The sequence below is a fragment of the Vombatus ursinus genome, unplaced genomic scaffold (assembly GCF_900497805.2).
Source record: "Vombatus ursinus unplaced genomic scaffold, bare-nosed wombat genome assembly UNPS02014786.1, whole genome shotgun sequence".
Classification (NCBI taxonomy): domain Eukaryota; kingdom Metazoa; phylum Chordata; class Mammalia; order Diprotodontia; family Vombatidae; genus Vombatus; species Vombatus ursinus.
This window is the reverse complement of record NW_020954564.1, coordinates 55636502-55661075: the sequence shown is the minus strand read 5'-3', so window position 1 is coordinate 55661075 and position 24574 is coordinate 55636502.

Genomic DNA, 24574 nt, shown 5'->3' with positions numbered 1-24574 from the left:
AGAGAGAGAGAGAGAGAGAGAGAGAGAGACAGAGAGAGAGAGAGATGGGCTGACTGCATGGTGCACGCACAGCAGTGAGATGCAGACAAGTACCCAGTAATGACTCTGAAGGTCTATCAAGTCAATGATCTGTGAACTGAAGATTCACATGATAGTTTGTGATGGCTCCAAGGGAGTCCTTACAGTCTTCCATGTCAAAACTCCACTTTTTTAGAAAGTGTCTGCACACAGATTTGCCCAATACAGCCCTATTTCCAAGTCTGTAATAATATGCATTCCAAATTAGAGCATATACCAAAATACATATTTATCCAAAAGATATAAAGGACTTTGAGAGCATTGATGGGGCTCCTAGCTTACTTCCTTATGTGGTCATCAAAGGGAAAGGACATTCACAGATGGAGGTGGGTGTTGGACGTGGAGGGAAGGAAAGGACATAGCCAATTATATAGCAGCTCTATTTTAAGTCCCTGGGGTTTATGGAGGACAAGACATGGAGGTCCCTTGGGCATTAAGGTCAGAATTTCCTGTGACAGTCTAATCGCACTTGGCTACTAGAATACTTTAAGTGTGAAATCTTGTGGATACATATGACTGACTGTATTTCTCTTTGATACTATACCTTCTTTTGGACCAGTTCAGTCAAGGGAATATGAATTGCTAAGTCTGACATCTGGCCTCTGGTGAGCCCATGTGAGCTTGGGCAGGTCCCTTAAACTCCATGGGCTTCGGTTTCCTCAACCATAAAAATCAAAAGGTTAAACTGGATGGGCTCTGAGGTCCTTTCCCATTCTAGGTCTGTGCTCCTATGCACCTATAGGACCATAAAGCCAATAACTATTTGGGGGTCAGCATGCTCAAGACTGACTGAAGGCTAACAACGTGTAGTCTGTAAGCTCTGAATAGTTAGGATCACAGACATGAAGCTAAAAGAAACTGTGGGGGGGGGGTCACTCGGTCCAATCTCCTCATTTTATATATGAAGAAACTGAGTCACAGTTTATAGATGAAATGAAGTGACCCAGCCAAGTTCATATTGACAGTAAGTATCAGAGCTAGGATTCAAAGCCAGGTCCTTCTTCTTTCCCACTGCATCACGTTGTCTCCATTTCCCTGCTATCTACATAACCTGCACCCTCTTCCCTTCCCTCCTTTCCCTTCTACTTCCCCCTCCTCCTCCTGTAAATCACACCAGGGACTTGGACTGGATTCCTGGCCTGATTTGCAGGTTGGCTCTTGCTTGTTCTCCCCACGTCTGTTCTCTCCTCTTTCCCTCTCATTACTCAGTTTCCTTGCTTTGCTCCTATTCCATTCAAGCTGTTTTACTGTTGGAGGCTTGCGAAGTGTTTAATGTTCATTATAGGAAAGTGCCACATACCATGCCTGGAGCACTTCAGAGGAAGGTGCTGTATAATCCTAACCAACTAACAAATTCCCTCACCACCAATGAAGAGATCAGTCTCTGTGGAGCTGCTAACTCGTACGTACCTTTCTCATCTGTACAGAGTTCAAATATTAAAAGGGTTGTGCAGAAGAAGAAGTTGACTAGAGAAAAAATATTCCTGAACCAAAGGTTTAGAAGATTCATATGGCAAGATGTAGGGAGCATTGAGGAGAGGAGGGAGAAAGGGGAAAATCACACCAGAGTCATTTCTTTTCTTTGAGCTCTGAATGCTGGAAAAGAAAGGCACCCAAAGAGATGACCCTGTCACAGTCTGGTCAGAGACACATCACTGCAGCTTGGGGGAGACAGCGGCATTTCCCAAAGGAAGAGGCAGATGAAGAGTTTGTGTTTTGTTTGAATTGATAATGATGTCAGTTTCAGTTATAGGCTCATTACAGCAAACCTGGGACGTATTAACAGCTCTTTAATTGAATTTAGAAATAAGAAGGAGGCTTTTAAATGGTCCTGTAAATAGAGGATGCCTAGGCCCCTAAACTGACTGCTTTTAACATTACATTGAAAGAGATGAAACACTTTATTCCCTTGGCAAGCTGTTACTTATCCTGAGCATCAGGTCAGCTGACCATGTATGAGCCCTCAGTGCATGTGGTGGAGAGGTTTCTGTCTTGTCTGAGCCCAGTGGAAGTGAATTGGGACCCCAGAGTAGAAGGAATTCCTGGAGATTGAATGGGGATAGGAGTTGGAGATGGAATAGGAAAGATCTTTTCATTTCGAAGGAGTAGCACCATCAGGGACAACTAGAAATAGCGCAACTCGAAATATCACTCATCTGAGGTTCAGCTAACTCCCCTCCCTGCAGAGGCAACCTGCAAATTGCGGCCTTATAAAAGGGCAAAGAGCAGGGGAAGGGAAGAAATCTTGCCTTTCCAGATGAAATAGGTAAAGTCCCTGGCCTCACAACTTACCAAGTCCAAACTCCCAGAATACAAAGCCATCAGGCTTCCCAATAAGTAGTTTGAGCTACAAAAAAGCCCATTGAGGGGAAATATGAAGGCTGTTACACACTGAAAAATATAAAAAGGTTTCCCACAGACTTTAGGTTCAAAATAACAGCAATTCAGCTCTTTTTGTTTTCCAGAGCCCACATAAGCCTAATTATTCTGAATGTTTCTCTCTCCCTTTCCCATCAATCTGATCTTTAACTCCATCCTTAGAGTAGAAAATGTGCATGTGAGCACTCGTACATGCACACGCACACGCACGCACACACACCTCACAGAGTTCCTCTGTTGACTTTATAGCACAGGCTTCATTTTACCGACCATTTAACGGCCTCTAAGGATGCCATTCAGAGACATTGGCATGTTGATGGGAGCTGCACAAAGGTCAATGATTTGGAGGCTCTTTCCGACAATTTGCCAGGATTTTGGCATTTTGTAAGCATACATAGGACAGCTCTCTAGCAAGCTGACCTTGACAGCAAACGGGATAAATAAACCTTCAATTTACCCCCCTCCTCCCGCTCAAGGCGAGACCAGCGGATCCCTCTGGAACCTTCACCTGTCTGGATCGTTCAACTGACTGCAACTTTGAACAGCCGCATATCTGCAGCTTCCCAGGTTCAGTGACAAACACCATCTAACAGAAGAGGCTTCTGAAAAGTCAAAGTCAATAGTGTTTCCATTGAAAATTTAATGCTGGTTCCATCTTTGCCCATCATTCTTCCCACTGTTGCATGTGTCCCAAGAGGCACTTCAAGCAAAAGTACTCGTCCATAACAGGTAATGACGGGGCATTTAATGATACTGTCCAGAGTGATCCAACCTATGGAAAGTAATGTGCACTCATGTACCAGATAAGCAGAGTTGAATGTACGGGAGCCACGCTATCTATCGTTCACAGCACTGTCACCAGATACAATGTGACATATACTTTGCCATGGGATGCACCTGCCTCCCCCTTCTCCCTAAGCATCAGAAGGAAGGGGAGTGTCCTCTGAACAGAGCACCGAAGTGTTAAGGGAATTCAGTAAAAGGTAGGATGGTAACATAGCCCTAATTAAGTATTCACAGCCTCTTTAATACTTCAGTGCTCTTGGATTCGCTACTAAAATCTGTGAATTACACCTCATTGAAGAATGCCCTTAATCGACTCTGACATGTTTTATTGGAGGCAGAAAAAATGTTTCAGTATGATAGATAAGGTTAAAAATGTTACTACTCTGATCATTTACTCTGGTGCCTGGAAAAAAAAAAAGGGAGGAGGAGGAAGAGGAGAAGGGAAAGGAGGAGGCGGGGGGAAGACAAAAAGAAAGGGGGAAAAAACTCTAGAGCCAAAACCATTTCCATCCTTCATCCGAGGCAATGGGGAAAAGAAAGCCTTGTCTGACAGCCCATTTTAGCTGATGGGACAAAGTGCACATTTTCAATTCTCTGACAAAGTTACGCTGTTTATGTAGATAAGGAGGAAAACAACTGGATCATTGCTGTAGCATGCCATGAGGAAGGGAAATTTGACTTTAACCAGCAAAGTAACTCGAACCCAGACAGAGTACAGTCCAAGCCACGAAAATTACCCTTTATAGCTTCAGACCAAATAATGGATGGAGCACTTCTCTCTTGTAATCACAGTGAAACGTTGCCAAACAGCCCCATAACATGACTAAGAAGAGCCGCGTGACATTCCCACAAGTGCAAAAATAGTTCTTCTCCTTAGTATTACCCCCAAAGATGTTTTAATAAGAAACATAGAAACTTACCCAATTAGAGGAGCCTTTGAGGAGCTGGTTTTTCGTGGCAACATTGATCCTCTCTGTTGCCCCTAGACTAAAGTGAATACTGTTGACCACAGAGGTACAAATCCCAACTCCCCAGAGTTCCAAATATCCACTGCATTAACTAGGCCCTAATGCAGCATGGACAGAGTTAGACACAGGGTGGTGACTTTGTCAATCTCAACATATCCACCAGCCTCCACAGCTCGTCGCCATTCAGACAGGGACGACATGCAGCAATTAGATCCAAATGCTAGTCGTCTCCAGCTCGCACACATCACACTCTCCAGGGTAAATGAATGATTCTTCCCATTTTGTGAGCATACCAGAGTCAAGGCTTCTCTTTCTACCGAGGGAGTACAAGTGTTTGCATTCAATTGCATTCTCAATGCCTCCTCTACAAAACCCAAACCTTTCCCAGTCCCCCACTGAGGGACTGTCTTACCCCTCAAATGTCACATAGCACGTTATTTTGGACCTCTATAATGCATTTAGCATGTCATATTGTGCCCTAAATCTACTGATGCTTGTGTCTTAGTCCCCTACTAGACCATCAGTTCTGTGAGGGCAGGGACTAGGTCTTAACTAAATTCTGAATCATCTACTTCACCTAGTACAGTGTTCTGTATACAATAGACAATTCATAAATGTTTGTGGTAGTGGTTGGTAAGAAATACTTAACATTCACCAGCTTAATTCTTTTAGTTTTATCATTCTCTCCCTTCTACCAAAAAGTCACTTTTTCCTTCTCTAATATTTAATCTCTGCTTCCAAAAATCCAATCTCTACTTGTACGGCATATGATCATAGGATCATAGATTTAGAGCTGGAAGGGACCTGGAAGATATCTAGTCCAATCTCCTCATTTTACATATGAGGAAACTGAGGCCCAGAGAGGATAAATGACTTTCCAAAGGTCACACAGGTATAAAGTGGCAGAGCTTAAAAGTGAACTGTGGTCCTCTGACTCTAATACCATCTTTTTTCCTCTACATGTGAGAATGGTCAGTTTCAAGATATTGTCGTGGTATAGTGGGGAAAATGATGCACTAAAAGGTCCTCATACTATCCCGACCATAGGGGAGCTGTTTCCTCTCTTTTGGCCTCAGTATCCATATCTGTAAGAATGATATTGTGTCCAAGGAAGGCAACCAAGATACTGAAGGGCCTGGAATCCACATCATATCAGGATCAGTTGAAGGAATTGCAAATGCTTAAGCTGGAGAAGACAAGACTTGGGGGGGTGGGGGGAAGGTGTAATAGTTATATTCAAAAGCATTCAAAGCCTTGTGATGTGGAGATTTGTTCTATCTGTCCCCAGAGGGCAAAACCAGCATCAACAGGGACAAGTTGTAAAAAAAAAAAAAAGAGAGAGAGAGAGAGGAAAAAAAAGAAAGAAAGAAAAAAAAATTAGATTTGATGTCAGAAAAAGCGTCCTAACTTTTGGAGCTGTACAAACAAGGAATGGGCCTCAAAAAAATAGGGAGTCCTCCTTCCTTAGGGATCTTCAAGCAGAAGCTGGAGGACCACTCCTCAGGTATGTTATAATGTGGATTTCTTTCATGTACAGATTGGACCAGATGGCCACTGAGGCTTTTTCCAACTCAAATTTTGTTATTCTGTGATGATGTATCTTATCCTTTCTACAGGCCTTTCTGACTCTGACATCTTTTAACTCTCCCTATTTTTACAGACTCCAGCCCACATGTGATCTAAGCTCCTAACTGTTCCTTTCTTTGACATGTCAGAAGTGCAGCGACTTGTAGTCATTTTCCATGTGAAAGCAGTGAACAGTCTTCCAAGTAGAATTGTTCCCCAGACTGATCCATCCAATGAAAATCCAGCTCAGACAAAGCCTACAAACCCAACAAGAGCCTGGTTACCTATGGAACAATGTATTTCCACAGAAAGGATGGAGAAGGGAAAAGAGTGAGCTGTTTTTTCACATACCTAAAATTCATTCCCCCCCAAATTCACTAGGCCAGGTGTCACATCAAATTTCATCTGCCATTGGACTATGTGACCCAGCATGAATCGTCACAGCACATCAGCCAAAGGAAACTTGACACCATGTCATCTTTTTGAAAACTGCTCTAGCCAAGAATTCATGATTATCACAAACGAGGCAGCTCTCTGACCTTGATTTGGTGGTGGTTGGGGGTGGGGGGGTATGCTTGTTAGAATGGAGGTGGCTAACCAGTTAAAAAGGATCTTTTGTTGTCTGCTGCTGGTGATTTCCACATTGGTAGCTAACAAACGAATAAGGAATTGAAACTTAAATGTGTTAATGGCAAAAGTATTGACCACAGGCCACCAGCTCCAAAGAGTATCTTCTATTGACCTGCAGACAACTGCCAGCTGCTATAGCCACAGATAGATAGATAGATAGCTAGATAGATAGATAGCTAGATAGATAGATAGATAGATAGACAGATAGATAGATAATGGAGACAGAAACAGAGAAATAGATAAGATACAGGTATATGAGAGATTTGTCTGTCTATATCTCCATCTGTCTCTTGTTCTTTTGCTTTGCTCACATGTCACCACGCTATATTTGGTAAGGGTGCCTTTGCCTTATTGAAACTCTACTTTGCCCATTCCTAAGCAGCACACCACTCCTCCCAACTGTCCTTTCCTGGGATAAGAGAGAGCTGGTGATAGGAAACATTTAAATTTTCTCCACGTTTCTTATTGAATGCTGCTAACTTTGTTTTTGTGCCCCTCAGCGCGCAATTTGATCAATCCAAATAATAAAGAAACCCAGGAGTTTCTTGTCAGGACACATGTGTTTGTTTTTTGGGAAGGGAGGAATGAGGAGAAAGGCACAGAGAATGAAACGGCCCAATTGCTGTCACCAATGCCTCTCCACCTTTCACAGCAAGAAGGGCTGAGGGACTAAAATAAACAAATACACCTCATGTGGCACCTTTCCAAGGCACTGTTCAAAATTTCACTCCATCCTCATAGTACCATAACTCTCAAACTTTTTAGGTTTTGGATCCTTTTACACTCTTAATAATTGTTTAAGACTCCAAAATGCTTTTGTTTATTGTTGTTGTGTTGTTGTTGGTTGTATCTATTGATATTTACCATATTAGGATTATTTTTAAAATACTTATTAGTTTGTTTAAAAAACATAATACCATGCATATTTGCATAAATAGCATGTTTTTATGAAAAATATTTTCCAAAACAAAAAAAAATGGCAGATTAGCATGAGACTTATGGGAAGAATTCAGAGAAGTATGGGATGATATATGAAGTGATTCAGAGTGAAGCAAACTGTACATACACAATGACTACAACAAATGGAAAGTCAAAAAAAAAGGGAAGAAAAAATTTAATGTTGTAAAATTATAATGACTAAATTTAGCCCCAGAAGAAAAGATGAGAAAAATACACTTCCTTCTCTTCCTTCAAGGAGAAGATTATGGGGGTGGAATAATGCATATTCTATCAAACTTAACTGATGTGTTGATTATTGATCTCAATTTCTTGTTTTCCCCTCTTCTTTTTTATTCTTTGATACAAGAGTTTCCTCACTGGACAAAAGTAGCAGGGAGTGATGTATTCAGAAATAAAGGTTATATAAAAACAAAAGATATCAATTTATTTTAACTCAATAGTTCCTTCAAGGCTTTCACGGGACTATTTGAACTGGTTTCCCAGTGGGCATGTGAGTTCCTGTCTTCCCATATTGGTAAGAATATTCTGCCAACCTTTTCATCCTAAGCATTGATTTCAGAGGGGTAAAATGAGTTATGGAGCAAGCAAAGCTGTCCTTCCATCCAGTATTATTCTAGACTGGAATGTGGAGGAAAAGCCTGTGAGCCTGATCATGTAAGCCCCAGAATGATAAAACTAACCAATCATTTAAGAACCAGCTCTAACATCACCTTCTCCACAAAATCTTCTTTGATCATCCCAGTCAGGAGAGATTTTGTTTTTGATTTTCTCTTATACTTTTCATAGACTAGATTTTTATGACAGAGACCACTGTCTTTTCACTCTATATAATACATAATACAGTACCATTTATCCCATATTCAGTAAATGTTTGTTGAATAAATGAACAAATGAACAATGTCATTTGTAACATTGGCCTTGACCACTGCCACTCCAGAGGCCATAGGCATTTATTCAATCATTAAATTCATTCAATCATTAATTCATTGCATATTTTACTGACTACTTACAATAATAATAATATGCAAATATTATTATTAACTATGTTTTATTTATACCATATTATTAATAATAATAACTGTTATTACTATAGCTAACATGTACCACTTTAAAGTTCACAAGGCATGCAATGAACAATGTACTGTAGGAGATACAGAAGAAATATACATTGCGGTCTCTGACCTAAGAGAACTTAGTGGGGGAGAGAGCATCCCAAGGGGAAGTAATATCATTAGCAAAATTATGGAGTCAGGAAAACACAAGCAGCTAGGTGGTACAGTGGATAGGGCACCATGCCTGGAGTCAGGAAGACTCATCTTCCCAGGTTCAAATCTGGCCTCAGACACTTACTAGTTGTGTGACCCTAGGCAAGTCATTTAACCTTGTTTGCCTCAGTTTCCTCATCTAGAAAAATGAGCTAGAGAAGGCAATGGTAAATCATTCCAGTATCTCTGCCAAGAAAACCCTAATTGGGGTCATGAAGAGTTGGACACGACTGAAAATAACAGAACAATAACCACTAGAAAGCATACAAGAAATGAAAAATATGCCATATCAGATCTAAAACTGTATTATAAAGCAGCAATAATCAAAACTACTTGGTATTGGCTAAGAAAAATAGTGATGGATCAGCGGAATAGATTAGGTATACAAGACACAGTAGTCAAAGACTATAGTAATGTACTGTTTGATAAACCCAAAGATCCAACTTCTGGGATAAGAACTAACTATTTGACAAAAACTGCTGGGAAAACTGGAAAATAGCATGGCAGAAACTAAGCACAGACCAACATCTTGCACTGTATACCAAGATAAAATCAAAAAAGGTACACAATTTAGGGTAATACTATAAGCAAATTAGGAGAACAAGGAAGTTTATCTCTCAAATCTATGGAGAAGGGAAGAATTTATAACCAAGCAAGAGATAGAGAACATTGTGAAATGCAAGATGGATAATTTTGATTACATGAAATTAAAAAGGTTTTGTACAAACAAAACCAATGCACCCAAGATTAGAAAGGAAGCAGGAATCTGGGAAACAATTTTTACAGCCAGTGTCTCTGATAAAGGTCTCATCTCTAACATATATAGAGAATTGAGTCAAATTTATAAGAATACAAGTCATTCCCCAATAGATAAATGGTCAAAGGATATGAACAGGCAGTTTTCAGATGAAGAAATTAAAGCCATCTATAGTCACATGAAAAAAATGCTCTAAATCACTATTGATTAGACAAATGCAAATCAAAACAACTCTGAGGTACCACATCACACCTATCAGATTGGCTAACACAACAAAACAGGAAAGTGATAAATGTTGGAGAAGATGTACAAAATTGGAACACTAATGCATTGTTGGTGAAGTTGTAATCTGATTCAACCATTCTGGAGAGCAATTTGGAACTATGCCCAAAGGGCTATAAAACTGTGCATACCTTTGACCCAGCAATACCACTTTTAAGTCTGTATCCCAAAGAGATCATAAAAATGGAAAAAGAACCCATATGTACAAAAAATATTTATAGCAGCTCTTTCTGTGGTGGCAAAGATTTTAAAATTGAGGAGATGCCCATCAATTGGAGAATGGCTGAACAAGTTGTGGTATATGAATATAATGGAATACTATTGTTTCATAAGAAATGCAGGAGGATTTCAGAAAAAAACCTGGAAAGGCTTGCATGAACTGATGCTGAGTGAAGTGAGCAGAACCAGGAGAACATTGTGCACAGTAATAGCCACATTGTGAGATGACCAACTTTGGTAGACTTAGCTCTTCTCAGCAACGCAAAGATCTAAGACAATTCCAAAAGACTCGTGATGGACAATGCTATCCACATACAGAGAAAGAGCTATGGAGTCTGAATGCAGATTAAAACATAATGTTTTTTTATTGTTGTTTTTGTTTTTTCTTTCTCATGGTTTTTCCCTTTTGTTCTGATTCTTCTTTCACAACATAACTAATATGGAAATATGAAGAAAAAAAGATACACAGTGATAAAAAAGATGAAAAATAATTTAGTTTGGTCACAGTACTAGGTTTATGAAAAGAGAGTAATGAGAGATAAGGCTGGCAAGATAAGTTGGAGCCAGCATCTGGACAGCCTTGAATACCAAAGAAGTCTAGGCTTCATCTTACAGGTGATAGAGTCAATGAAGGTTGTCAAGTGGGACAGTGACATAATGTGATCAGGGCAGGGTTTCAGAGGATTAAAATTTGCTGTGCTACACCCCAGATGAATTGGTTTGGGTCAGAGTGACTCCTACGGGTCTGAGAAGCAGGAAGAAGCAAAAGAGCTTCCAGAAGGAATATTTGTTTTTCAGGGGCCTGAGCATCACCCCAAGCACATGCTCTAGATAGCATTCAATTATGAGTCTATGAAGTATGGTAATCACTCATCCCTGGAATTAATATACCTGCTCTTCAGCTCAAGCCTACAGACCTAGCGCAAGTTAAAACGGCCTCACAGAGGCTGCCGGCTCCCTCCTTCCCTTTATCCCCTTTCCTGATGCACAGGTCTGCCTTTTATGAATCCTGAGTTGTTTTGTTTCAGAAAAATAGTAATAAAATGCGTGTATCTTTCTGGTTATTAATTTTCTGCTTTTTTTGTTGTTTATTTATCTTAATGGAAGCTGTTTTATTTCCTAGCTGTTACATGAAGCATGAGGTACACTGCAAACCAGCCTCCATGTGGTTCAGTCAAGGTGCAAAGAGAAAGAATCTGATTTCTTTTTTGTTTATTGCCACATTACTTAGGTAATTGCTTGGTTGAGTCAGACTGACAGCACTGGTCTCCCTGACTCCAGGCTTTTCCTTTATTTATCAGCCTCAGCTATTACAAGAATATCTTGGCTCATGTGGTCATTATGGTCCCTGTAATATTCAAGGACCTAGCTGAGCTTTGTAAGGTTTCAGGAGTGGGTCACTGGTATGTACCACTTGTCCACAGCAAGGATAGGGGGAGAGGATGAAGCTGTAACCTGAGACTCGAGGGGCTGGCTCCTGGAAGGTTTGTTCTTAAGCCAGACCAAAGGGAAATAGATACATAGAGACACTGCCCAGCTTGGCTGCAGCAGAGAACAGGACAGGGTGGGAAAGGACTGATATCTGCCTCTCCCAGAAGGAAGTAGAGACATTTAAAGAGATTCATGGAAGGAGTAACAGATTATTAACTCAGGAAGAGATAAAGGAGAAGGAACAGAAGGTAGAGGGTACTGACGTTGGAATCAAGAAAACCTAGGTTCCAATCCTAGCTAACACACTAGCTAGCTATGTGATCTTGGACAAGTCCTTTAACTTCTCTGTTCCTCTGTTCCTCACTTGTGAAATTAGGGTATCGGACTCAATGGCCTCTAAGGTTTTGGGGTTTTTTCCCAGCTCTAAATCTATGGTGCCCTGAGGAAGAGGAAGAAGAGTTTACATGTGAATCGAACTTTACATTTTAAAAACACATTACAGAGATGGAAAGAACAGTGAAACTAGGATTCAGAAGACCTGAGGTTCTAATCTTGACTCTATTACTAACATATATCCAACCTCAGGGGTATTTAATCTCTCTGGATCTCAGTTTTGTTAGCTGAAAAATGGGAAGATGAGAGGCAGTTTGAGTGGATAGGAAAGAACTAGGTGAATTAGAACATCCTTTCCAGCTTTAAAATTTGAGGAATCTAGTTTTCAACTCCTTGTTTGTGCTTCACAATAATACTGGGAGGTAGGCTAGGCAGGTATCATTAGCCTCATTTTGTAGATGAATAAATAGAGGATGAAAGAGGTTAAAAGTCATACTGCAAATAAGTTGCATGGCTGGGATTAGAACCCAGGTCTTCTAATGCCTAGTTTAGCGTTCTCTAGCAACAGGCCAAAAACTCAAGAAAGAGAAAAAGCCGGTGATGCAGTTACCTATATGGTCTCCTTGAAATCTCATCCCTAATTTTAAAACATCAGACTAATCCGTGGATCATTGGAAGAAAGAAGGAAGGTGTTTGTAATTCAGACCCAGCAGACCCAGCAGGTTATCTCCCCAGGCTTATTTCATTTAATGTGCCATTTTCCTTGTAATGACTTGGAAAGAACTGGATGTTCCTTCCAGGTCCTTGGAGACGTATCTCAACTTTTTAGAAGAACACAAGGCAACTTCCAGACTAGTGAGGGAGAGAGAGGAGCCACCCCACAATGGCTAGTTACTTAGTAAGTCTCATATTCAAACCCACAACAAATCACAAAAAGTTATATCACGGATGCATTCACTCAACCAACATTTATTACGTACCTATTATTAACAGGACACTGTGCTAGGCACTGAAGCAGAGGCAAAACTTGGATAAGACATGCTCCCTGCCCTCATGGAGTTCACAGTCTAGTAGAAGGAAATACTCCTACACAGATAATTATAATTCACAATAGGACATTCTAAGTTCATTAAGGATTTGCAAAACAAAATGAATTACTCACCAGGAAGATCAGGGAAGATTTCATAAAGGAGGCAGTATTCAAGCATTTGCAGATGCTGATCAGGATGACAAAGATATCTTCCCACATGGAAGTTTACAACCCATTTCTGCAGGGGAATCTGAAATGAATTAGGTCTATAATACTCAAGGAAAATCATTCAGAGGGGGCAGCATCTTTATCTAGCAACAATGATCACATAGTTTGGTCATGCAGTGGATAGAGGGCAGGGCCTGGAGTCAGGAGGCCCTGAGTTCAAATCTGGCCTTAGATACTTACTAGCTGTGTGATCCTGGGCAAGTCACTTAACCTCTACTAGTCCCCTCATCTGTAAAATGGAGATAATAATAGCACCTGCCTCACAGGGTTGTTTAAAGATTTAAATGAGATAATAATTGTAAAGCACTTAGCACAATACCTGGCACATAGTAAACATCATATAAATATTAGCTATTATTATTACATGCATCTAGATATAGATGTGGACGCAACCATCCTAACAAATGCGCCCTTTCTAATTCTACCTACATTGCGGAAGCAGAAGACTCAAGTTCTACCTTCAGTCAGAGCAAATCATTTCACTTGAAGGAAGCTCCATTTCCCTATCTGTGAAGTAGGAAGAATCATATCCATAGGGACAAAACTCTTCTTCAGTGAAAATTTGAGAGTGAATTTGGTTAACATCAGAGGCAGCTGGAGCTCTATCAAAGAACATGAATCTCTTATCATGGAGAATTCCCCATTTGGCTCTGTGGCCCCAAGAAACAGGCTTGGAGTTTTGGTCCCTTTCCTTTGTCCTTTTCCCCAGGGAGTTCTAGTCATGGAGACCTTGCAGCCAGAATTCCAGACCCTAGCCCCGCAGAGAAGCCAGGGTCTGAGACTCAATCACAAGATGGACTTTGGACTGGGAACTTGGGAGGACTGGTGCTATATCACAATACATGGTGATCTCATCAGCTCTGATGATTTCAATGACCATCTCTATGCAGAGCAGTCTCAGATTTACTTGTCCAGCTACCTAATCTCTCTCCCAACCTCTAGTCTCACATCTCCAACTGCCTTTCAGACATCTTGAACTAGATGTCCTATAGACATCTTAAACTCAGGATGTCCTAAACTGAAATCAACATTTTCCCCCCAAACCCTTCCCTCTTCCAAACTCCCCTGTTACTGTTGAGAGCACCACCATTCTCTCAGTCTCCCAGGTTCACAACCTAGCCGTCGTCCTTGATTCTCTCACCCTCCCCAGTTCCAATCAGTGGTGAATTGTCATTTCTATCTTTATAATATCTCTTGTATATGCCTCCTTCTCTTCTCTGATCCTGCTACCACCTTGGTACAGGCTCTCATCATCTCATGCCCAGATGATTTCAATAGTCTGAGAGTTGGTCTACCTACACAAGTCTCTCCCCACTACAATCCATTTTCCACTTGGCTGTCAAACTGGTCGTCCTAAAAGACAAATCTGACCATGTCACCTCCCTCGTCAATAAACTCCAATGGTTCTTGTTATGTCCAAGATCAAATATAAAACCTTCTATTTAGTTTTCAAAGCCCTTCACAATCTAGCCCCTTCCAATCTTTCCAGTCTTCTTCTACCTCGATTCCCTCTACATACTCTGTGATTTAGTAACGCTGGTCTTCTTCCTATTCCTGGTACAAGACACCCCATCTCCCAGCTCTCAGCACTTTCCCTGGCTGTCGCCAATGCCTGGAACTCTCTCCCTCCCCATTTCTACCTCCTGCCTTCTCTGGCTTCATCCCAGTCTCAGCTAAGGTCCCACATGCTACAGGAAGCCTTTCCCAGTCCGTCCTAATCTAAATTCCCTCCCTTGTAGACTATCCCCAGTTGATTCTGTATATATCTTATTTGTGCATGGTTGTTTGCATGTTGTCTCCCGCATTAGACTAGGTTCCTAGATGTAAAACTAGAAGGCACCTTATGGATCATCTAGTACAGGGATGGGGAACCTGCGGCCTCACAGGTGGCCTTCTAGGTCCTCAAGGGCAGCCCTTTGACTGAATCCAAACTTCACAGAACAAATTCTTTTATTAAGGGGATTCTAGGTACTAGATACTAGAATCTAAATACTAGATTCCAGTACACCACATTTTACAAATGAAGAAACTGAGGTCATATGGATAAGATAAAACAGAGCTTTAATTCAAGTCCATGTCAATTCTTAGTTTCTCCAGTCTCCTTCCAGAGAAAGAAAGCAAGGGCAGCTAGGTGGTGCAGTGGATAGAGCATGCCCTGAAGTCAGGAGGACCTGAGTTCAAATCCGGACTCAGACCAAACACTTGACACTTACTAGCTATGTGACCCTGGACAAGTCACTTAACCCCAATTGCCTAGAAATAAAAAATAGAAAAAAGGAAGCAGGTCCCTTAAGTTCTCCTGTCCCACTGGAGGCAGGTCCCCTAAAGTCCTCAGGAATTTTCTTCATTATTTCCAGTCTTGTCACCATGGAGTTCATGAAGTTCTAGTTGCCCTCATCAACATCTGGATTTCAGAACATTGTTCTAAATGCCTGAATGCAGGGATTATCTTTTGCCTTTCATTGAATCCTTCTTGCTTATCACAGTGCCTGGTATATAGTAGGCACTTAATAAATGCTTGTCGATGACGGACTATGCCTGACCCTATTTGACCTTAATTTTTGAGATCATTTCCAATTCTGTTCAGTTCAATTCAATTCAAATAATGCTTGCAAAGCACCTAATATGTGCCAGTCACTGTCCTAAAAACTGGACATACAAAGATAAAAAGAAAATAATCCCCACCCTCAAGGAGCTTATAGTCTACTGGGACAGAAAAGGATTATCGGGGAAGGGAAAGGTTATAACATTTATACAGGTTATTAAATAAAAGTATATGCTAATTAAAAAAGTATATGCTAAATAATTTCAAGAATGAAAGTACGTTAATAAGTGAGGGGATCAGGAAAGACCTCATGTAGGAAGAAACCCCCGAGTTGTGTCTTGAAGGAAACCAACGATCCTAACAAGCAGATGTGGAGATGCTGCAAATTTCAAACCTGGGGAACCACCTGCACAAAGGCATATGGACAGGAGATGGAACGTGACGTATGAGGAAAAGCTCACAGGCCAGTTTTCCAGGAATAGAGTGTTTGAAGGGAGTAATATGAAATAAGGCTGGAAAGGCAGGTGGGAACCAGATTGTACCGATCTTTAATGCCACCTTGGGGGTTGTGTATTTTTATTGTACCCAAAAGGCAACAGGGAGTGTGGGCAATGAGTAGGGAGTGGTGCAGTCAGATCTGTGTTTTTAAGATCAATTTGGTGGCTGCGTGGACACTGAATTAGAAAGGGCAAGTTCTCTTTCCTTCATTCCTCTCTGGTCTCTGCTCCTAACTCACCAGACCTCTTTTTCCGTCATGTACCAGCTTCCTTCTCACCCTGGAAGATCCCTCTGCCCCTACAGCCTCTTCTTCTTATCAGTCATTTACTTCTGGAAACTTTATTTTGGGAAGTGCTCAGGCCAACCATATTCATTCCTTCCTTCTTCTCCAGGCTTCACTACTGGCTCTCTAGATTTCTTTCTGGAAAATCCCTCCAACCCTACCCTACACTTTCTAGTTTCCTTTTATGTTTTGTCTCCACAAGTTAAAATGTAAGCCCCTTGAGGGCAAGACCTCTTTCTTTAAGCTTATATTTATGCTTATATGCTTTCTTTCTTTATGCTTGTATTCCCAGCACTTAGTACTGTGTCTGGTATATAGAAATCATTTAATAAAAGTTTGTTGCCTTAATGAGATTAGAGAACAAAAGTGGGAAGACCAGTTAAGATGCTACTGAAATAGTTCAGGACAACAGGCGATAAGCGACTTAACTAGAATATAGTGCCTGTGTGAGTGCAGAGAAGGGAGAGAGGTGAGACATGCTGAGGCAGAATCAAAGACTTGGTAAATGAGCAAGGATGATTCACACGTTGCAGACCTGGGCAGCTGGAAGAATGATGGTACCTTCAACAAAATCTGTGAAATTGGGAGAAAAGATGGATGAGTTTGGGGGCAAATACAATGACTTCCATTTTGGATATATTGAGTTTGAGATACCTATGGGATATCCAGTTGGACAAGTCTACTGGGAAACTGGTAAGAAGCTAGGTGGTGCAATCGAGAGACTGCTGAGCCTGGAATTAGGAAGATCTGAGTTTAAATACAGCCTCAGACACTTCCTAGATACATGACCCTGCATAAGTTTATCACTTAAACTCTTTCTGCCTCGATTTCCTCATCCCTGAAGTTGGGAATAATAGCACCTACCTCTCAGGGTTGTCATATGGACAAAACGAGTAACATTTGTAAAGCAATTTGCAAAAAAGTTAAAACAGTATATGAATGTTAGCTATCATTATTAATGCAGGACTGGAATTCAATAGATAAATGATCAAAATTTAAGTCTCTGATTGCTAGCAATTGAGAAAGGCAATCCAGACATTCACTCTAATCCTGTTTAAAATAATTCTATGTATATGCCCTGAAGAGGCAGTATGATGTACTTGATAAAAAGCTGGCTTTGGAGTCAGGAAGACATGGGTTCAAGTCCTCCCTCTGAAATGTAGTGGTTAAACAATCCTAGGCAAGCTGCTTAACCCCGCAGTGCCCCAGGCATCTCTCTAACACTCAAGTTACAGAGCAGGTATTTGCCTATATTGGGAGAAGGAGTTCTCTATTCCAATGAAATCACAGATCTAGTCCAAAAAAAGCATTTTCCCAATGGCAACTTGTGGCCAGGAAGGGATATGTAAAGGATACCTTCAAGGACACACACATCTAGAAAAGGCAGATTGGCTGCCCCACTGGCAACCAGCCATGTTGGCAAAACGAGAGTCAACAGATGGACATCCCACAATCTACACTAGGATCCACAAGACGTCCAAAGAAGCGTTTCAAAGGCAAGGGGTCGATCCTCTTTGTAGGATTTTTGGACAGATCCAGACAAAAATCACAAAAGGTGGGAAGAGGCGGTGGGTTCGTGAGCTGTGCTGGTAGAGGAGGCATCCATTTCATTCAAATCCTAGATTCTTCAGAGCACAAAGGAAAGTGTCTAAATTCTCCTCCCACAGTCATAGCAAAGTGAAGGCACAATGCTTGGCACTTAATAAATGCTTGTTGACTTGGAGGCCGTAAACTCTGTAGGACTACAGTTCTTTTATGTCATGATGAATTGTTTGAGACAGTCAATACCTTCCCAAATCTCTATCATCGTCATCATGAGTATTATTCATCTCCTGTGCTTGGGGGTCACATTTGGACACCACACTGTTGACATCCCTCTTCATTTAGCCTAGCTAGTTACTCAATTTGGGGGATGGGAGGGTAGCATTGTTTATTGGTTGCATAATTTTTAATTTTAATTTTTTTAGTAAGAACTACTTCAAGGCACCTTTATTGAATTTCACATCATTGCCATAATTCTGGTTCTCCAGAAAATTAATTTTCCTGGAACACTCAATCCCCATCTAGTGATCTACATGACAGCCTCCACGATCACTCCCGGACTCTAGTCTAAATTAATTTCTTCATTCGCACCAGCTCTTCATCACTTCTGTATTCTCTTTCAGCTTCTCTCCCTGTCATTGCATAGCTCACTGCTTCCCAGTACACTGGATATCACCCCATTTACATCTTTGATTAAGTGAGAGGAAGGCTGCGTCACATTGCTAGTGGATGGCACACTCCATCCTATGCCCCCTGCTGTTTCATGCTAACACTGGAGAAAGGACAAAAAGGCATAGCAGGGTCTTTTTTCCATCTCCCAATGGTATCCTTGCATTGAGCCAAAGGTTCTTCTTTAGACTAAGCATAGAACCTTAGGCCAGAAGGGTCCATCGAAGTCATCTGGCCCAGCTTCCCACACTTACAGAAACTATCTTCCCTGAGAAGTATTTGGACATATCCAGTGATGAGAGCTGACTACTTAATGAGGCATCCACTGTTGGGCAGTTCTAATTGTTAGAAAGTCCTTTGCTATATTGAGGGAAAGTATGTCTCCCTATAACTTCAGCCCATTCTTCCTACTTCACCCCTCTGGGACCAAGGAGAATCAAAATAACCAATACCTCTTACAATAGGAAAGCTTTTACATATTTGAAGATTGCTAGTTTGTTACCCTGGAAAGACTCCTGAGTCTGGATTCAAATCCTGTCTCTTTCGCTTCTTACCCATACAACCCTGAGCAACTCACTTAATGTCCCTGGTCCTCAGTTTCTTCAACTTTAAATAAGGGTTCTGGACCAGATGGTGTCTGAGGCTACTTCCAGTTGTAGATCTAAGATCCTATGACTATGGATAATTTTTCCATGTCATTTCTTTCCTTCAGCCTTCTTTTCTCTAGGATAAATAGTTCCAGTTCCTTCCACCACACTCCATGGAATAGTTACCAGTCCTCTCTATATCCTGGTCACCTTCTTCTGGATATACTCCAGCTTTCTATTGTCTTCTTAAAATGTGGTACGCAGAATTGAACACAACATTCCAGATGTGATTTGCCATAATCCAGAGTGCAGTTGGAGTCTCACTTCTCAGGTCCAGGATACTCTGTCTCTCTGACTTAATTCAGCTTAAGAATGAATTACTTTTTTTTTTTTTGCCAGACACATCACGATGCTGTCTCCTACTGAGGTTGTGGTCAATGAAGACTCCCAGGATCCCTGTCCTTTCTCAGAGAATACACACACATCTACAGAGAAAGAGCTCCTTGATAAGATCTGGTCCCTTTAGGATCCTACCTCCATCACTGCCTGCCTGCTAGAAACTCTGTTCCCATTTCCCTTTGCTCATGCACACTTGTCACACATTCTGCTGTGACTCACAGTGGCTTATTCATCATATCAGAGTGCAACTTTCTGTTTTCTCAGACACCCACTTTAATACCCTGACATTTCTGTTCAGCCCATAACATCCTGTCAATTATTTACATCTCACTCCCATGTCCATCGCCATTTCTGCTGGTGTTGCAGTGATTCCTGATCCACGCTGCTCACTAAAAGCAGAGCCTTAGTCATCCCTCTTAATGTCCACACACGGAGCCTTTCAATGGTGTGCTTTACGTCTGCCCATCAATCATTTGTTAGCCATGGACATATTATGCTCTGTATTAGAATAGTCCAAAATGAACTGCCTGGAGGGAAAAAAAAGAAGAGGCAGGTGTATCATTTCATTTCCCCATGAAAAGCCAAGCAGGGGGTTCTCTTTCTCCTCTAGCCCCAGGTTCCTGATGCATGTCATTCTTTATCATTACTGTGGGCATCCAGGACACAGCTAGGTATGAGACTGGAACAATGCGCATCAGGTCTCTGTGCTACCAGCACACATCACATGTATCTAGCATGCACCCTAAGCGTATATAATCCTAGACCAAGTATCATGCAGTAGTCATGATAGAACAGCGCTTCTTAAACTATGAGTCAAGATGCCATGTAGGGTTACAAAAATTTTGGCAACAGTAAAAGGTTTCTGAATATGCAACAACCAAAAATTAATTCAAAATCAAATGCACAATGAATCCAAGGTGTTTCTGGCAGTGCTTACCTCTATTGCATCGTGCAACTTCACTGCAACCTTGGTTCTGAACACAAAGCATGTGCACTTTGCACTGTGCATGCTCTCCGGGCACGCAACACCAACTAACACTGCTGAAAGGCAAAAGGGATTGTGAGTGGAAGATGTTTAAGAAGCCCTGTGATAGAGTACATGAAGAAAAATACCAAGAAGAAGGTTATTTGGCTTCTGGTCCTTCACTCACGCATTCCTGCTTTGCCAGATGACATCAGGAAAGCCAGGTAGCATATGGAACACTGGAAAGAGCACTGAATTTTGAAGTCAAAGGATATGAGTTTGAAACTCAGCTCTGTTCCTTTCTGTCTATGTGACCTAAATAAGACAAATCATCTGACCTTGGTGGACCTCTGCTTCTTCATCTGTAATATGAGGTAATAGGTGATGAGGGCCTCAAATAATATATAGAGGATATGTGAGTACAGAGGAGGGTAGAATCAATAACACTTGGTAACTGATCAAGGATGATGCAAAGGTTGCAGACCAGGGAAGCTAAAAAATGATGGTACCTTCAACAGAAACAAAAACTGGGAGAAAGGATGGATGGGTTTGACCCTCCAGAATAAATGACCAACTCCCTTCCAGCTCTAAATCCTAAGTGATCTCAAGTCATCTAGCCTTAGTTGCCTCAAAAATGTCTATAAAATATCTATAAAAATGTAAAAATTAATGTCCATAAAAACACAACACTGCTACCTGCCATAACTGGAATAAATGGTCTCTCAAAGCCCCTTCAAGTTGTAATATTCTTTGTATTGATTATAACACCCTAATATTCTTTGTCTTGATTATAACACCTAGAACCCTGGAGGACAGTGTAAATACTTAGTAACGAATGAGCTGGGTGATTCATCATGGAGAGTGTCCTTCCCACTGGAAAGTTACTCTATGTATTTTGTATTTATTTATCTCTGTTAGCATTGACCACTATCACTCTCCTCTCCCCTTCCTCTCCTCCTCCCTCCCAGAATGTAAGCTACTAGAGGGTATGGACAGTTTTGTTTTCATCTTTTTATCTCCAGTCCCTATCAGTGTGCCTGGCACATGGTAAATGACCAATAAATTTTTATTGAATGAATGAATAGAATGAAGAAAATGAATGAAGAAATAGAATGAAGAAAAAAAGGAGGAAAAGAATCAATTTCTAGTAGTGATTCTAGTCATTAAGCTCCAACTACTCCTTGCTACCAGTTGAAGTTTATGATGGCCCAGGAAAAGTTTGCCCAAGATGTTTCAGATAGAAAAAGAAGAGGAATGAATGTATTCAATCACCATAGATTTCTCAGTACTTAAGCAACTTCTTGGATGAGGGGTGGGGAAGGAAAAGTCTTTAAGAAAAATCTCAATATCTCTAGCTATAGAGACTCAAAATATAAGAAGGTAACAGAAGGAAACACACCAGGGGTAGATCTCTGGCCCATCTATGACTTAGTAGATAAATACTAGTGAGCTGCCTGATGCACATAAGAGATCAGTTGACGTGCCCAACATCACACAGATAGTGAATACCAAAAGTGAGATGAACCCAGGTCTTTCTGATGCCAAGCCTAGGGCTCTACCTATCATACCACACTGCCTCTATCAGCATACAAAAATTAATTAAATGTGGGATGATTGCCACATACATATAGACATATTCATATGTGTGTATACACTCATATGTACATATTAATATATTCTTCCTATTCAAAGAAAGTTATTTCTCCAGCCATGCATATGCAAAAACATAACATCAGGCAAAATAACTTGCCAGTCCCACTTGGAATAATTGGCCCTTAATTAATGGGAGGTCTAGAACATTTACAGAAGCTGCTAGTTCAAAATGAAGGTAGACTTTTTTTTAAAAACTCAAAGTTAAAAAATGACTTTCAAAATGCCTCATCTACCTACAGCGATAGATACATTTTTCTTAGTATGTTCTGTTTGTTACTAGGTCAGGAGAGCTCTTCAACCACAGGTAGCTTTGAATTTTAATTCTTCTCTATCAAGAGTAATATGGTTATCATACTAATATAAAGGGAAGGCAGAAATCTGAGTCTGGGATGGAAATAAATATCTTACTTTAAAACGTGTCACCTCCCACATAAGATGTGAAAGTGAGAAGATAGAATAAAAAATAAATAAATAACAACCACCAAGTCTCTAACAACTTAACTAACCTTTCACAACTTCACCAGGCTTCCCAGGCAAGTATAATTACAGTTTTGCACAACCATCTAATGAAAGGAGGTCCTTACTTGCAGTGTTAATAAAGGACATTGCTTAATATGTTAACGAAGCAAAGGCGCTCTGTGTAGGTAATGTCATTTTGTAATTAGTATGCTCATAAGATGACTTAAGATTACAGTTTATCTGCATCTAATAACCACCTATCAGCAGCTTTACCACTTTGTCTTTTTCAATATCTCTTTCCTCATGAGTGGCTTGAGTTACCCACCTGCTCAGTGGGACTCCCTGGCCTATGGAATGAGCAAGAAAATGAGACATGCCACAGAGAAGCAAGGCTGGGGATGCTATGAGAAGTGGGGGCACACCAGCAGAATGAGTAAGCAAGGAAGTTTGATCACATAACAGAGAGATTTCACAAACACTATAATTTATTTTGAGGCAATTCTTTAACTTCTCATTTTCCTTTAAGTTCCATGGACCATGTTGGCAAACTCATTTTAAATAGTAGATTGGTTCCTAAAAATGCAACCCACAGAGGGAATGCAGATAAATGGTGGAGGCAGGCAGGGGTTGAGGAGGGGGCAATTCTCTTTCTACCACTTTGGTCAGAGAGGCGCAATTCACATCTAGTCTGTGAGGTCTGGATCAACACTGATCTACTCCTTGATGGATGAAAAGAAGTCAATGGATGGCAACTCCAGTCATTTTCCCCTAGATTGTGGAACCATATTAAAAAAAAAAATACAGAATCTTATAAATGGCTGGAATGACCCAGTCAATATGAAGAAGTGAATTAGCCAGATGATTTAATCGAAACTTCCAGGAAAAGACTGAGGCAGAGAACAGATTAGCTGTCTATAATAACTGAATTATCTGGAGAATTATTCAATAATATAGACAGGTAAACTGACCACCTCCCAAATATCATTAACATATCCTTTTTATTAACGACAATATTTTGAACCTTATAATCCAGATCATTAAAGAATATCCAACTTCACCAATTCGGTGGAGATGGGGTCTCCAATTCAGTAGTGATCAGTGAACTATAGCGAAGGAGAACCTTGAAGATTCTTTTCTTATGTAGATAGGAAAAGGAAGCAAATACTAAGGAAAGAGATCTTCAGGTAATATCCTTCTGCCACAGTAATTACAGGTTCAAATATTTAAGTCAGTGATGGTCTCATTAATGCCATAAGCCCAAGTTTCCACTGCCTTCTAGATTTTTTTTTGTTTGTTTTGTTTTATTTTGTTTTTGCTAGGCAATTGGGGTTAAGTGACTTGCCCACAGTCACACAGCTAGTGAGCGTCATGTGTCTGAGGTCAAATTTGAACTCAGGTCCTCCTGACTCCAGGGCTGGTGCTCTATCTACTGCGCCACCTAGCTGCCCCTAGATGTATTTTCACCACTATGCTTTTCTGAAAGATGGTTTCCTAAAGAAGAGATGATAAAATAAATGTAGCTTTCTTTCTTATTTGTACAGGTTGTGGACTTCGGGTGCAGAACACTACTTTACACAGATGTATTGGTTAGTTTGGATGAACTGTCTTTTGCACTGTTCTTTTTGATGGAATGACTCTCTAGGTAGTGTAGGTGGTAGCGCTATATTTGGAAAGGAAGTTAAAGTAAAAATGAAAGATATTAATAAACATTGATGCCCATATAGTCCATTGCTATACTTGGACTTCAATTATGTAATCACAACAACATTTTTTTTCTGTTAAAATAGGTACTATGAGTATCCTGCTCATAGTAGGTGCTTAATGAAGTAATGATGAATATGAATCACATATTATATGTACTGAAACAATGTTTACTATATGTGGAATAATAAACAAAGCTTAGATATAACATACAGTATACATGCCTACATATAAGGACATCATAGGCGCTAATATATGATAATAATCAAAATTAATCACAAAGCAATTGATATAAGGCTGAGTTGTCATCTATGTGCATTTGCACACATCTCCCCACAACATTAGGACAAAATTGGAGCAGC